Source organism: Anolis sagrei, chromosome 1, assembly GCF_037176765.1.
Source record: "Anolis sagrei isolate rAnoSag1 chromosome 1, rAnoSag1.mat, whole genome shotgun sequence".
NCBI classification, from domain to species: Eukaryota; Metazoa; Chordata; class Lepidosauria; order Squamata; family Dactyloidae; genus Anolis; species Anolis sagrei.
Window position 1 is genome coordinate 182,558,594 of NC_090021.1, and position 14,841 is coordinate 182,573,434.

The following is a 14,841-nucleotide window of genomic DNA, read 5'->3' on the forward strand; positions in this document are numbered from 1 at the left end:
AAATGTGAGTAGATCAATAGGTACCACTCCGGCAGGAAGGTAACGGCGCTCCATGCAGTCATGCCGGCCACATGACCTTGGAGGTGTCTATGGACAACGCCGGCTCTTCAGCTTAGAAATGGAGATGAGCACCACACCCCAGAATCAGACATGACTGGACTTAATGTCAGAGGACAACCTTTACCTTTACCTTAACACAATTTTACTGCAGGACATTATGTTCACACTTCTGTTCTCTTTCCCTTAGCAATAACTGTCAACCATAATATCAGTCCCATACTCAAGAGAATTTATTGCAGCAATGCAGAGCTGCTGCCACCTTGAAATGGGTGGCCAATTCAAGTAAAACCATACTGGAAATGTGCCATGAGCCAGTAGGAAAATTAGCGATAACTAATACATGGTATTCCCTGTAGTAACCTACGGATGTGAGAGCTGGACCTTAGGGAAGGCTGAGCGAAGGAAGATTGATGCTTTTGAGCTGTGGTGCTGGAGGAAAGTGCTGAGAGTGCCTTGGACCGCGAGAAGATCCAACCAGTCCATCCTCCAGGAAATAAAGCCCGACTGCTCACTGGAGGGAAAGATACTAGAGACAAAGTTGAAGTACTTTGGCCACATCATGAGGAGACAGGAAAGCCTAGAGAAGACAATTATGCTGGGGAAAGTGGAAGGCAAAAGGAAGAGGGGCCGACCAAGGGCAAGATGGATGGATGGCATCCTTGAAGTGACTGGACTGACCTTGAGGGAGCTGGGGGTGGTAACGGCCGACAGGGAGCTCTGGCGTAGGCTGGTCCATGAGGTCACGAAGAGTCGGAGACGACTGAACGAATGAACACAATTTGCACAAGCAGAGCTGCTGCAAGCAAGAGCCAATGGAAATCTACTGCCCTCCTATACCATTTGTTCAATATTTTGCTTTGAGATTAAGAGACTTTCCCCTCTCCATAGCTCCACATGCTTCATGCATGGTGCTGCAGTTTCAGTGAACACTTCCTGGCAAACAGACTTCTAGCCCTGACAGTATCCCATGGAGAGGCTGTAATCCTCAAAAATTGCTAGATAAAGCCTACTGATAACCTTAGATGTTTAACCTAATGAGTCAGACCCACATGGCATAAAGATTCAAGTCTGTGATACTAGAGAATCATACCATCACTGGACTATGAATAAGTACTCCATGGAAATGTTTGGATGGATGACAAATAGAAATGAAATAAATGCTCAAGAAAGAAAGGAGAAGTTAGTTCAATAAGGAAATGGATTAGGGCCAGAGTATCTGAAATACTGTTGCTGGTATCGTTACGTGAATGTTAGACTTCTCACGTTACCAAGTATCATGAAAAAAGACCATACCACATGGTCTTGTCTATTATGAGGTTCTTTTTAGTATATGGCACAGCTTTCCAAACTGCATTTCATGACATGTTAGTGTGTCAGCTGTAATGTGTAGGTGTGTTGCACAAATGTAATTTTTTTTTAAATTCTTGCACATATTTACACATTGTTACTTATAAATGAAAAAAAATCATGGAAATGTATATTATTACCTTACAAATAATAGTTTTTAAAAATATAAATGTAAGATTTTGATATGTTGTGTCCCCAATCGTGCATTTTGTTATCACAATTTATGTATGTGTCCACATCTCTTATACGAGGTTGGTTGCTGGTAAAACTGTTTTACTGTGAAATGATACATGTATAAAAAACGTGTCATCAACAAAAAATATTACATGAAAAGTTGCCTCTTTTGGACACTGCATTTAAGCCATCACAAATGGGAGCAGAGGTGCTCTTACACAGAACTGAAGGCAGGTATATTTATGAGTAAAAGAAAGCATGAAACAAAGCCGCACACACAATCCATCAAGAGTCTCCTTCAACAAACACTAAGAATAAAAATCTACCTATACTCCCTTTTCCCTCTTAAGAAAGTTATGCTAGTCAACTTGACAAATGATAACTAACACTCACCAAAAAGAACAGTAGAACATATACATTGTTATCTCTGATGCTATTTGTAACCACACTGGGTGACCTAAAGAGTAAACATAGCTTATATTAGGCCATTCAAATTGCAAAAAAATAATATCAGTTTAACATATTAAGAAAAGCCTTTTCATATTTATTCAAGCTGCAAAATACCAGGAAATTACACCAGTTGAGGACTACACTCGTAACAGGAACAATACTCAAGAAATATGCAAATCTACACAACTGAAGCCTTGTCTTTATAACTTGCCTTTCTTCCATTATTGGCGCCAAGGTAGTTTACAGTATAAATTAAGCCATAATGCAGCTGACCTTCCTTAATTACAGGAAACTGCTAGGGGAGGGCATGGATACCAAAATCTGCAAATTATCAGGTCCCATATTTATAGGGATTCATGTAGATTCAATGTAGGGGCAATGTAAGTGCTATCTGATCCCTTTCACCCCACCACCTTTCATGCAACCCAAAGCAAACTGTGCACACGTGTGAGCCTCTGCATTCCCTTCCCACCCTACTCTGACAACCAGTTCCCCCAGGCTACAAGGAAGGATATTTTTGAGCAGAGGTTGGTTGAATTCTTGGATACAGAACTCATGGATACCTCCAAATGTATAGCTACAACAATATATAATAGTTTTAATTCAGCAAAAAGCTAATTAAAACATTTCGAAGTGTTTAAATGCATTCAGAGCAGAGTAAAAAATACAGCATAGCACATCAAAAATACATATGCCCTAATCAAGAAAAGCTCAAGGTCTGTTCAAAAACATATCTTTGCCTGATGGTGAAAAGAAGCCAGAATACCAGCCTATCTACCCACTCTCAAGGAGAAGTTCCATGTGGAGATGCAGGGGAAGCAGGAAGTGACATGAAGGATCTTTCCCATGTCATTTGTTACCATACAGGTTTGTGATGATGGAGGTCCAAGAGAAGGCACTCCTTCAAAGATCATATTTGGCAATGTTCATATAGAGAACAACTGTATTTCATACAGTCTATCCTTAAGCCATAAAAGCCTATAAATAAACCACTTCTTATTTAATCTCCAAAATTAGCACGGACATCCTTAAATCTGCCTCTCTCACATCACCCCATCTCAGATCAACCAACAATAAATCAAAGAACAAGCAAAATACATTCAGCTACAATTCACATCACCAAATCCAACATGGAAATTGCACCCCAACACCTGGAAGACTATGCATTCTGCATCCCTTGCACCATTTCCCCATCCTGATTCATGATCATAATGGATGAATGAAATTCATTTGACTGCATTCTAACACAAAGCCACAATTACATCCCTATAATCACAGTCACTAAAATAAAGATAATCACAGTTGGGAAAGAAAGCAGGCTACACCTAGTATGTCTGCAATGTTACAAGAAACGTATGGCTGTCTAATTTTACATTCATGTCAGTCCAGCAGGGCCAAATAGGAGAAAACCAACTAAAGGGCGTGACAAAATGATTCACCATCTATTCCTCTACTGAGCTGACAGATATAATAGGACAGGCTGCCATAAGGAAAAAGTCATGACATAATAGTAAAACTGGTTGTCCTTGCATTTGTACTGGAATCATTCTAACTTACATATTTACGGAGGGCAATGTTCCTAGAACTGTTGAGCTGATGGAAAAAAATTTAAAGCCACATGTCCTAAATACTGGTTCCCAGGATCCCAGCATTCCTGAAACATTAAGTATCTCATCTGAGCGATGATGAAATCTACAGAGAAGGGGTTATGAATGTTCCATGACAAATATACTTGTAGAATTAAGAATTAATGTCAAATAGTTCATTATTACATACTGATGAGCCAAAACACCATAAAGCAGTGGTTCTCAAACTGTGCTCCCGCAGGTGTTTTGGACTTCATCTCCCACAATTCCTAACAGCTGGTAAACTGGCTAGGATTTCTGGGAGTCCAAAATACCTAGAGGAGCACAGTTTGAGAAACACTGCCCTAGAGGTACCAGATAACTAGAGTCAGTATTTGGATGAGAGATGAATACCATGTGCTATATCAAGCATGAGCAAACTTCAGCCCTCCAGGCATTTTGGACTCCAACTCCCACAATTCCTAACAGTCAGTAAGCTGACTGGGATTTCTGGTAGTTGAAATCCAAAACACCCAGAGGGCCCAAGTTTGCCCATGCCTGTGCTATAGGCTATATTTCTGAGGAATGAGCTGACAAAACTACTTAAGAGTGTTTCCTGCCTAAGAAAACCCTATGAAGTTAATGGGATAACCATAGGTCTACAGGCAACTTGAAGCCACATCCATGTGCACATTGCATACTGCCTAACACATACACTGCAAGTTATGCATGTCAACTAACCAAAGATTCAAATCTTTGCAATTTTAATACAAGGAGAAGCAAGGAACTTCAATTACCTCCATATTTGTGGAGAGGGCACAAACTCCTTAACTTAACCAGAAATTAAAGACAAATCTTCAAAAAGTAGGGGTAAAATATAGCCATAGTAACCACTGGGTGACCTTAGGCAAATCACATTCACTTAGTCTCACAGGAAGGCAACATGACGACGAAACTGGATCACGTTTTTAGTCAAGAGATGTATTGGATTGTTTATTGATATATGTATTGTGGATTATGTTTTTATGCTTTTTAAACTGTATACTGTTGTTTGTTATAAGTTGTTGTAAACTGCGTTGAGTCACCGGCTAGGCTGAGAAACGGCGGTATACAAGTATAGCAAATAAATAAATAAATAAATAAATAAATAAATAAATAAATTAGTGCTGTTTGCTACCCCTCTCTTGGTTCGCTTATTTATTTTTAACATGGCAGTTATAGAGCATCAATTCATTGATCCATCTATCCATTAAGCCATTCGTTGTTCAAGCAACTATAATACCTAATGTAACTTCTGTGGCTATGTTATGCTCCAAATCTGTGGGTGTTATTTCAGATGGAGGGTAAGAACCCAGTATCAAGTTAAACTAATTCATAATGTTCAGAAGTAGGTCACGTCCCCAAGGGTCCCACACTATGATTGTTTCAGGAAGCAAAGGAAACACTGTGCACATCTTGGCTCATGCTAATAAACTGCTTTAGTTGTGTTTGCAGAGATAACACACATTTTAGCTTTTCCATCTATCAAATGCTTGCAGAAATGGAGGGTGGGGAAAATAAAAGAGGAATATGGCACTTATTTTTAAATATCAGCCCTGATCTTCTAATTTTTTTTCCTGCTCATTATATCCTTAGATGCCAGCCTTCATAATGAGCCTGGAGATTGATATTCATGACAAATGTATCTGATATGTTCATGAAGATGACATACTTGAGTTAAACTAAGCACTTCCAATAACTGTTCTTCTCCTGAATGTCGCTTCCACTTAATATTTTTCTGTACATGATTTAGATACCAAATACAGTTCTAATACTCTGACAATTTCTATTCACAAGCCCTTTTTATTGCTTCCAAACTAACACTACACATTCCACTTACTTTTTAATAATGAAGTAGAATTTTTATCACGGCAAGAGATTTCATACAACATTTTCTCACGGCTGAGTGTTAGTTCTCTATCTGTAAGAACTTTCCATTTACAAACCTTTTCTCATGTGCACATTAGCAGACAACACACCTCACAGTTTTAAGCTGCTATGGAAATATGTTTGCACCTGCTACAAAAAAGGTTGCTACAGTTTTTTTTAGTAGCCAGTGATTATTTATAATAAATACTAAAAAAAACTTGTGGCAACTTTTTGTAGCAACTACAAACATATTTCCATGTAGCTCTAATTATGCAGGCCAAATGTACTTCTGTACACAAGAAAAGGAACAATGCAATCCACTGAATTTCACTCAACTCTCAGAGATGAAAAAGTGTCAACAGGATTAACATCAGAGCAGGAGTTTGGTTTCCCAAGGGATGGGTGACTGTAGTAATTAGAGATGAGATCCTATCTGTGTAGATATGGCTTGTAAGTAACATATTTTAAGTAAATATTTCCCTAACAAGAACTGTCTTCAAGAGCCAATTGTGTAGTGGTCTAAGTGTCAGACTAGGACTGTAGGAGACCAGGGTTCAAATCCTGGCTCAGCCATAGTAACCACTGGGTGACCTTAGGCAAATCACATTCACTTAGTCTCACAGGAAGGCAACATGAAAACTCCCTCTAGAACAGTGGTTCTCAACCTGTGGATCCCCAGATTTTTGGCCTTCAACTCCCAGAAATCCTTACAGCTGCTAAACTGGTTGGGATTTCTTGGAGTTGTAGTCCAAAACACCTGGGAACCCACAGGTTGAGAACTACTGCTCTAAAGAAATGTTGCCAAGAAGACCTTAAGATAGGATATGAAAGCGATATTAAACCATGGAAACCCACTGGAAAAAAAAAAAACCCTAGGTTGGGTCCCCATATTGAAACCATGGAAAGCCACTGTATGACCTTGAGCAAATTGCACACTCCTAACCTCAGAGGATGGCAACTCTGAATAAACCTTGTCAAGAAGACCCTGTGATAGGTTCATCCTGAAGGAAGAAGAGTTGCTACGTGTCAGAAATTACTTGAAGAAAAACAACACAAGAATCGACTTCATGAATCAACACTAGGAAGTTAATTATTTCTTCTCCTCATCCCTCACCCCACTCCAAAAAGTCAGCAGTATGAAATATGTTACATACACAAATGCACAGGCAAATGAGCTACTAAGGTGTCTGGACTTGCTGACGAGACTTCCTTAATTATTTCAATTCTAACACTTGGGAAATGAGACAATGCTTTATATTGTGCAATTGATATATTCAGCAATGATCTCTGTATGAGTTTCCCACTTTGACACCACCTTACAAATATGAGACATCTCAGTATCAGTAATGCACACAAATAACCCTGATAAGGAACTATGCAACAATTAAAAATTCAGTTGGAAAGGCAACCTGACTCTTAAAGAAAAAAGGCATTACAAAGAAAAACATAGTTGACAATGGGAGACAGAGTTTTCCCTTTGAAATTTGTGCTCTTTGTGACAAAGGCTTGGGATGTGCCTAGACCATAGAAGTTTGACACCACATATCTGCAATGGCTCAATTCTTTGGAATCATGACAGTTGCAGTTGTACAACATTTTCAGTCTTCTCAGTTAAAGGGTGATGGTGCTTCCCCAAACTACAACTCCCAAGATCCCATAGCATTGAGCTAAGGTGATTAAAGTAGTGTCAGAGGCTGGATCTATAGTGCCCTATATCTCAGGTTCTGATCCCAGATTATCTGGCAGTGTAGACTTATATAATCCAGTTCAAAGCAGATCTAGGATCAGATTCTGGGATGTAGGGTAGTGTAGATTCAGCCAGACCATGTTATTTCTACAGTGAAGAAGATGAAAAGGATGCAGGGAAACTGGAGAAGCATTTTTGCCACCATAGTATATCTATGCTAGGAGGAAAAATCACTTGTTGATTTGTTTCTCATGTAGCTGTTTAAGACCCCTTCCACACAGCTGAATAAAATCCCACATTATATGGCAGTGTGGACTCAGATAATCCAATTCAAAGCAGATATTGTGGGATTATCTGCCTTGATATTTTGAGTTATATGGCTGTGCGGAAGGTCCCTCAGATAAACAGTTCAAAGCAGATATTGTGGTTTATCTGACTTGATATTCTGAGTTAAATGGCTGTGTGGAAGGGCCCTTAAGACACAGGTTCTGCTCTTAAGAAATCGCAGCAAAACACAAGTGAGAAGTCCCCGGGCTACAGATGCATGAAACTTCAGTCTCCTCCTTGCTTTTTAGCAAGCCTCCCCTGAGGCAGGGAACTTGTTGAAACTGAATGGTTCCCAAACAAAGGGAACAAACCCCCTCCGCAAGGCACAGATGTCCAGAGCAGGGACAAAAGGACCTCTGAAGACAAAAGAGTTGCAAGCACACCCTAGTGGCTTCAGGGCTCAGAAGGCGGAAACCGACAGTCCCAGAATCTGGTTTCAATCCTTGGGCAGGCGCCTCTCTCTCTCTCTCTCTCTGACACACACACACACCAAGGACAGAAAACGTGCCCCTTCTCCCAGTCCTTGAGACTAAACAAAGGCCAGGCATAAAAAGGAAGGAGAGAAGGAAAGAAAACAGAAAGCACACTTCCCACTGATAAAAGAGCTACATCCAATTTTCTGTAAGTGTCAATGCCTTCATGGGCCCTTCCACACAGCCATGGAACCCAGGATATCATGGCATTACCCAAAATATTTGCTTTCAACTGGATTATCAGAGTCCACATTGCAATATATCCCAGTTCAAAGCAGATAATGTGAGATTTTGTTCAACTGTGTGGAAGGGGCCCAAGTTGCCTCATGGGTTGAGCAGTTTTCTTAGGCAAGAATGTATCTGGAGGAAAGCAACAGAGAGCACCCATATAATTGCCACACTGTGCCAGCTTGAGAATGGGACTCAGATGGCAAAAGACAAGAAAATGTTAAATCTGAATATGTCCCTGAGTTTGCCATTCAAACTTGTACTGCTGCAGCTGCCCTGCAGTTCCAGGGGGCGAGGAGGACCCCATTGCTCCTTTGATCCTTTCTCCTGAACCTCTGGCCCCTTCCACACAGCTGTATAAAATCCACATTGAACTGGGTTATATGGTGGTGTGGGCTCAGATAACCCGGTTCAAAGCAGGTATTGTCTGCCTTGATACTGTGGATTATATGGCTGTGTGGAAGGGCCCTCAGACCCCCTTTCCCCTTCCTCCCACACACAAAAAACTCATCCATTTTCCCCTTCCAGGCAATCCACAACTGCTTCATCCTCCAAATAGCCTTCAGTGTCTTCTTTCCCACAGAGATGTACATCCATCTCCTTCAAAAAGGCCACCTACAACTCCCAGGGCCCTTCCACACAGCCATATAACCCAGAATATCAAGGCAGATAATCCACAATATCAGCTTTGAACTGGTTTAAGTGAGTCCACATTGCCATATATCCCAGTGCAAAGCAGAAAATGTGGGATTTTATTCAGCTGTGTGGAAGGAGCCCCAAAATATCAAGGCAGAAAATCCCACCATATCTGCTTTGAACTGAGATATCTGAGCCCACATTGCCAAATATTCCAATCCAAAGCAGATATGGTGGGGTTTTCTGCCTTGATATTCTGGGTTATATGGCTGTCTGGGTGGGACCTAGGACTATAGCCTTTCTGAAATCCAGGCCCCTTCTACACAGCTGAAGAAAATCCCACATTTTCTGCTTTGAAATGGGATATATAGCAGTGTGGACCCAGATAGCCCAGCTCAAAGGAGGTATGGTGGGATTTTCTGCCTTGATATTCTGGGTTATGTGGCCGTGTGGAAGAGCCTTGAGTCCACACTGCCAGAGACTCCTGTCCAGAGTAGAAAATTTGGGATATTATTCAGCTGTGTGGAAGGGGCCCTCAGGCAACCCTAAAATCTCCTTCTTCTTCATCCAAGAACCTTGCTTCCATCCCTCCCCCCAACTTCATTTAAAATCTCCTCCTCCGCCGTCCTCCCTCAATAACACCCAGGCGCGCGACCTTCTCGCGCAGCAACACCTGAAAGCGCGCGCCCAAAGAGAGAACCGAAAAAGACCCCCAGCCTATGAAAAGGGCGAGGAGTTCGGAGCGGGATGGGAGAGGCGCGCGCCCGCCCTCTCCTCCTCATCTATGTTACCTTTCCTCTTTCTCTCTCAATCAGGGTTCCTCCTTGCCTTCCTGGAGCGGCTCGCGCTGGCCCCGACCTCCTCGGCCACTGAATGGCTCCCTCCGCGGCGGCGAAGCAGGAGCCCGCTCGCGCTGCTGCTGCTGCTGCACCCGCCACTCCCCTCCTCGCCTCGCCTCCGACCAGGGGAGGGGCCCGGCTTTGGGCGGGAAAGGGGGCGGGCCTGTCCCCTACACACCTCCGCCGACCAGGTCCCCGCCAGTCGGAGGCGAGCGGCTCCCAGTGGCTCCGCTGAGGCCGAGGGGAAGGAAGAGCGCTCCTTTTCCCACATAGGGAGACTCCTTTCCTGGGCAAGGCTTGTTCAGAGGGGAGATTTGCCATGGTCTTCCTCTTATTTATTTATTTATGGTGTCAGGGGCAGACCAAACAGTTGCATTGCATTTTTTAAACAAACAAACAAACAAACAGAACACAAAGTTTGCAAGCTTGGTAGTTGATTAAATGTCCTTTGACCAGCATCTGGCCACTTGGAGTGCCTCTGGTGTTGCCTCAAGGAGGTCCTCCATTGTGCATGTGGCAGGGCTCAGGTTGCATTGCAGCAGGTGGTCAGTGGTTTGCTCCTCTCCACATTCGCATGTTGTGGATTCCACTTTGTAGCCCCATTTCTGAGGGTTGGCTCTGCATCTCGTGGTGCCAGAGCGCAGTCTGTTCAGCACCTTCCAAGTCTCCCAGTTTTCTGTGTGCCCAGGGGGGAGTCTCTCATTTGGTATCACACAATCTCTTCGTTCATCTGGAGGGGCCCTGCTCACGATCCCACCTGCATCACAAGCGCGACTGGTGGGGACGAGGGACAGGGCCTTCTCTGTGGTGGCCTCCTGACTCTGGAACTCGCAGACAAGCCCCTACGTTGGCAGTCTTTAGGAAGAGCTTGAAGATATGGTTGTTCCATTGTGCCTTCCCAGAATAGGAAACTCCAAGCATCATGTCCCAAATGCACTTTACTAGAGATTTAAGATTGTTTGCATACAACACCTATCTCCAAAAACCTATCCATTTCACCTGGTCACATCCAGCATTTTTTAAACTTTTAATCATTACATTTGTCCCAGCCTTAGTTATTGTCTATTGTTATTGTTTTAATGTTATTGCTTTGTTTTATGAGTTTATGTACTGTTGTATTTGTTACGCAGTTGTTTTACTGATGTATTAGGAGCCCCCGGTGGCGCAGTGAGTTAAAGCCCTGTGTTGGCAGGACTGAAGATTGACAGGTCGCAGGTTCAAATCCGGGGAGAGGTGGTTGAGCTCCCTCTATCAGCTCCAGCTTCTCATGCGAGGACATGAGAGAAGTTTCCCACAAGGATGATAAAACATCAAAAATCATCCGGGCATCCCCTGGGCAACATCCTTGAAGACGGCCAATTCTCTCACAACAGGATGCTCCTGACACGACAAAAAAACCCTGATGTATTGGGCCTCGGCCTTTTGTAAGCCGCACCAAGTCCTTCAGGAGATGTTAGCAGGGTATAAATAAAGGTTTATTAATTATTATTATTATTATTATTATATTATCAGCCATTGGTTGAGGTTCTGGGTTTGAGCCTGCCACTTTTGGACTCTTGCTTGCTGAGGTGTTCCAGCGAGTGTCTCTGCAGACCTTAGAAAACTATTTCTAGATTTAAGTCGTTGACGTGCTGGCTGATACCCAAACAAGGGATGAGCTGGAGATGTCACTGCCTTGGTTCTTTCACTATTGGTTGCTACTTCCCGGCGGATGTCAGGTGGTGCAATACTGGCTAAACAGTGTAATTTCTCCAGTGGTGTAGGGCGCAGACACCCCGTGATAATGAGGCATGTCTCATTAAGAGCCACATCCACTGTTTTAGCATGGTGAGATGTGTTCCACACTGGGCATGCATACTCAGCAGCAGAGTAGCACAGCGCAAGGGCAGATGTCTTTACTGTGTCTGGTTGTGATCCCCAGGTTGTGCCAGTCAGCTTTCGTATGATATTATTTCTAACGCCCACTTTTTGCTTGATGTTCAGGCAGTGCTTCTTGTAGGTCAGAGCACGGTCCAGAGTGACTCCCAGGTATTTGGGTGCGCTGCAATGCTCCAGTGGGGTTCCTTCCCAAGTGATCCTCAGAGCTCGGGATGCTTGTCTGTTCTTGAGATGAAAAGCTCATGTATGTGTTTTAGATGGATTAGGGATCAGCTAGTTTTCCCTGTAATAGGCAGTAGGAGCACCTAGAGCTTCAGAGAGCTTCTGTTCTACCATCTCAAAGCTCCCTGCTTGAGCGGTGATGGCACGATCATCAGCATAGATGAAACTCTCTGTTGAGCTTCTGTTCAACCATCTCACTGTTCAACCATCTTCCTCTGAGGGAGAAGGAGCCTGACCTGCCCAAGGTTCCCCCATGGGGCCCTTCCACACAGCCTTCATTTGTTGTTGTTGTTTATTTAGTCAGTCGCTTCCGCCTCTTTGTGCCCACGCCAGAGCTCCCTGTCGGCCATGGCCACCCCCAGCTACTTCAGAGTCAAGCCAGTCACTTCAAGGGTGCCAGAATGGTTTACGCAAAAAAGTGGAAATTGAAGGAGGTACCATCCAAAAAAGAATGGGTAAATAAAGTCACTGAAATAAGCGATATGGATACTCTGAGTTTCTACCTGAAGGACACTAAAGGAAAGCCTATCAAAAAAACAGATTGGAAAAAATACCAGAAGGTTACTTCATGAAAGAATGATGTTAACTGAAAGAAAGGAAATATCAGCTTGAAATAGGAAATAGAGTAAGAGAAAATAAAAATGGAGAGAAGCCGAAGATAAAGAAAGAAATTTCATTTTTAATTGGTCCGGCCTTGTCTGGCCACTTGGGAACATACGGCGAAGTAGAATGGGAAGTCAAGTCCACTACCCACCCATCACCCCCCCCCCCCCCATACCCCATCCCTTAGCTTCTACCCCATCTTGACCTAATGTGATTTTCCCTGTACAGGCAATCGCCTACCCCTTCCTACAGTCACTTTTCCCCTACCCTTCTCCCCTCTGAATACCACCCCCCTTGTCTTTTTTCTCCTTCATCCCAACCCATTTCATTTTGTGATTTTGACACTTAGAATTGCACCCTGCATTGGTAGATAATTAATGACAATATAAAGTGTCATGTACCTTGGTTTTGAAACTGAGAAAGATCAAAAGACTCTGCAGGGAGCACTGTGCTTGATCTCTTTTAAAACTGACATGTAACACATACCTGTCCTGTTCATAGACATCACCGTATAATCTCCTTAACTCTGCCCCATGCTCTGTACCCTTCAGACACCACCCCTTGTCACATCCGTTTAACTCCAGGATAATCCACTACTTTGGTGAGGTTATTGTGGCCATGGCAAACTGATCAGAAATTATGTGGAATTTTAAGCAAAAAAATGCTGGGAGCTAACTCAGGAAGGGAGATTTTAGGGAGTTGAAATTATAATCGTGGTGTAAATAAGGTTTATTAGAACAGATTTAGAAAACAGTGAGTATGGTAAGCTCTTCCACAGTTGCTATCCAAATGCCTCTTGGAAAGCTACAAGCAAGGAATAGAGTTTTTTCCGGCTGCTGTTTGCCATGAAGAACCCAGTGGAGCAATGGGTTAAACCTTTGTGCCGGCAGGACTGCTAACTAAAAGGTTAGTTCAAATCCAGGGATTGGGGTGAACTCCTGTCTGTCAGCTCCAGCTTCTCATGCGGGGACATGAGAGAAGCCTCCCACACAATGTTAAACATCCTGTGGGATGGCCTATTCTCTCACACCAAAAGTGACTTGCAGTTTCATAAGTTGCTCCTGACACAGACACACACACACAGAACCTTACTGTTCTTTAAAAGTGCTATATAGTCATCTAAGTCAATTGCCACAAGGAAGTTTTAGAAAGAAATGGTAAAACAAAGAGGAAAAGAAAGTCTATCCTACCATTTTCATTTGGCAGGAATGGTCCAGATTCAAGTTTTCCTTGTTTCTCTCTTCTTCTACCACTTTCCCTCTTCGTCCTTGGTTTTCTTCAGTTGTGGCAAATGGAGTTCAAAGTGCAAAAATGGTCTGCACTCAATTCAACAGAGGGGAATAGAGACGGCACAGTCTTGCCTTTCCCAGTGGGCTTTTCCTGCTGCAACTTCTCCTAGTTATGTGCTGTTCATCATTAATATATTTTGCCTTCTTGACTACACAAATGTTGTGTTGTCACACACGTCCCAATTTTTGCCTGTGGAATGTTAATGGTTACGATATCAAGGACAAGGCACGAGGACACAGTCTAAAAGTCTGCACTTCTTAGACATCTTGAGGCTCTGCGCACACTTATTTAAATTTGATCAAGTTAGTTGCAAGCCAATTTCAGGTTGTAACAAAGGTTAACAATAACAACAACAAATTTTATTTCTTACTTGTCTCTTCCCAAGGTTCAAGGTAGAGCACAACACATAATTAAATTACAATATATAACTCCTAAACCATTTAAAACACATAGATTAAAACACATAAATATAACATCAAAACACAAATCATTAGACATCAAAACCATCCATATGTATAAAATATCTATTTAAAATTCATAGTTTGAAACCAGCTGGGTAGACCTGCCAGAAGAGATTGCTCTTTAGTGCTTTTTAAAATTCAGACAGCCTGTTTGACTGTTGAATCTCTTCCAGCAGGTCAGAGATTCTGGCAGAAGCATGAACCTGCTCTCTCTGAAATGTAAATAAAACACAAATACCTTCCCTTTGTGAATCCTGTAGTAAAGCAGATCATAATGACCTCATGTCTACAGTCTCACAGATATCCCATTCCATACTAATAATATAGCGTTCTAACAACGTGGTGTGGTTTTACAATGACTGGTAGACCAACAAGCCAATCCTATGCATTTTCAATCAGAAATTAGTCTATCTGGTATGCTTTGACATAAGGCCTTGCTTCTAGGCAGGATTCCCAAAGGGGAATGGGGCTCAACATTGGCAGGAAGGTCATTAGAAATTTTGGTAAAAGTAAAGGTTTTCCCCAGCCATGTCCAACTCTGGGGTTGGCGCACATCTCCATTTCTAAGTCGAAGAGCCGGCATTGTCCATAGACACCTCCAAGGTCATGTGGCCGGCATGACTGCATGGAGTGCTGTTACCTTCCCACTGGAGCAGTACCTATTGATCTACTCACATTTGCATGTTTTCGAAC

General features: G+C 42.7%; 1 protein-coding gene across 5 annotated transcripts in view; it reads right to left on the reverse strand.

Moving 5' to 3' along the window:
- Positions 1-9,790, reverse strand: part of MYO1B (myosin IB) — a 130,437-nt gene extending 120,647 nt beyond the window's left edge. For 4 of the 5 annotated variants that reach the window (XM_060780696.2, XM_060780687.2, XM_067470779.1 and 1 more), the window contains exon 1: positions 9,647-9,789. The gene's annotated coding sequence lies outside the window, so the exon portion shown is untranslated. Of the gene's footprint in view, positions 1-9,646 lie in introns of all 5 variants that reach the window. The other variant, XM_060780702.2, reaches the window with a different exon arrangement.
- Positions 9,791-14,841: the final 5,051 nt, after the last annotated feature.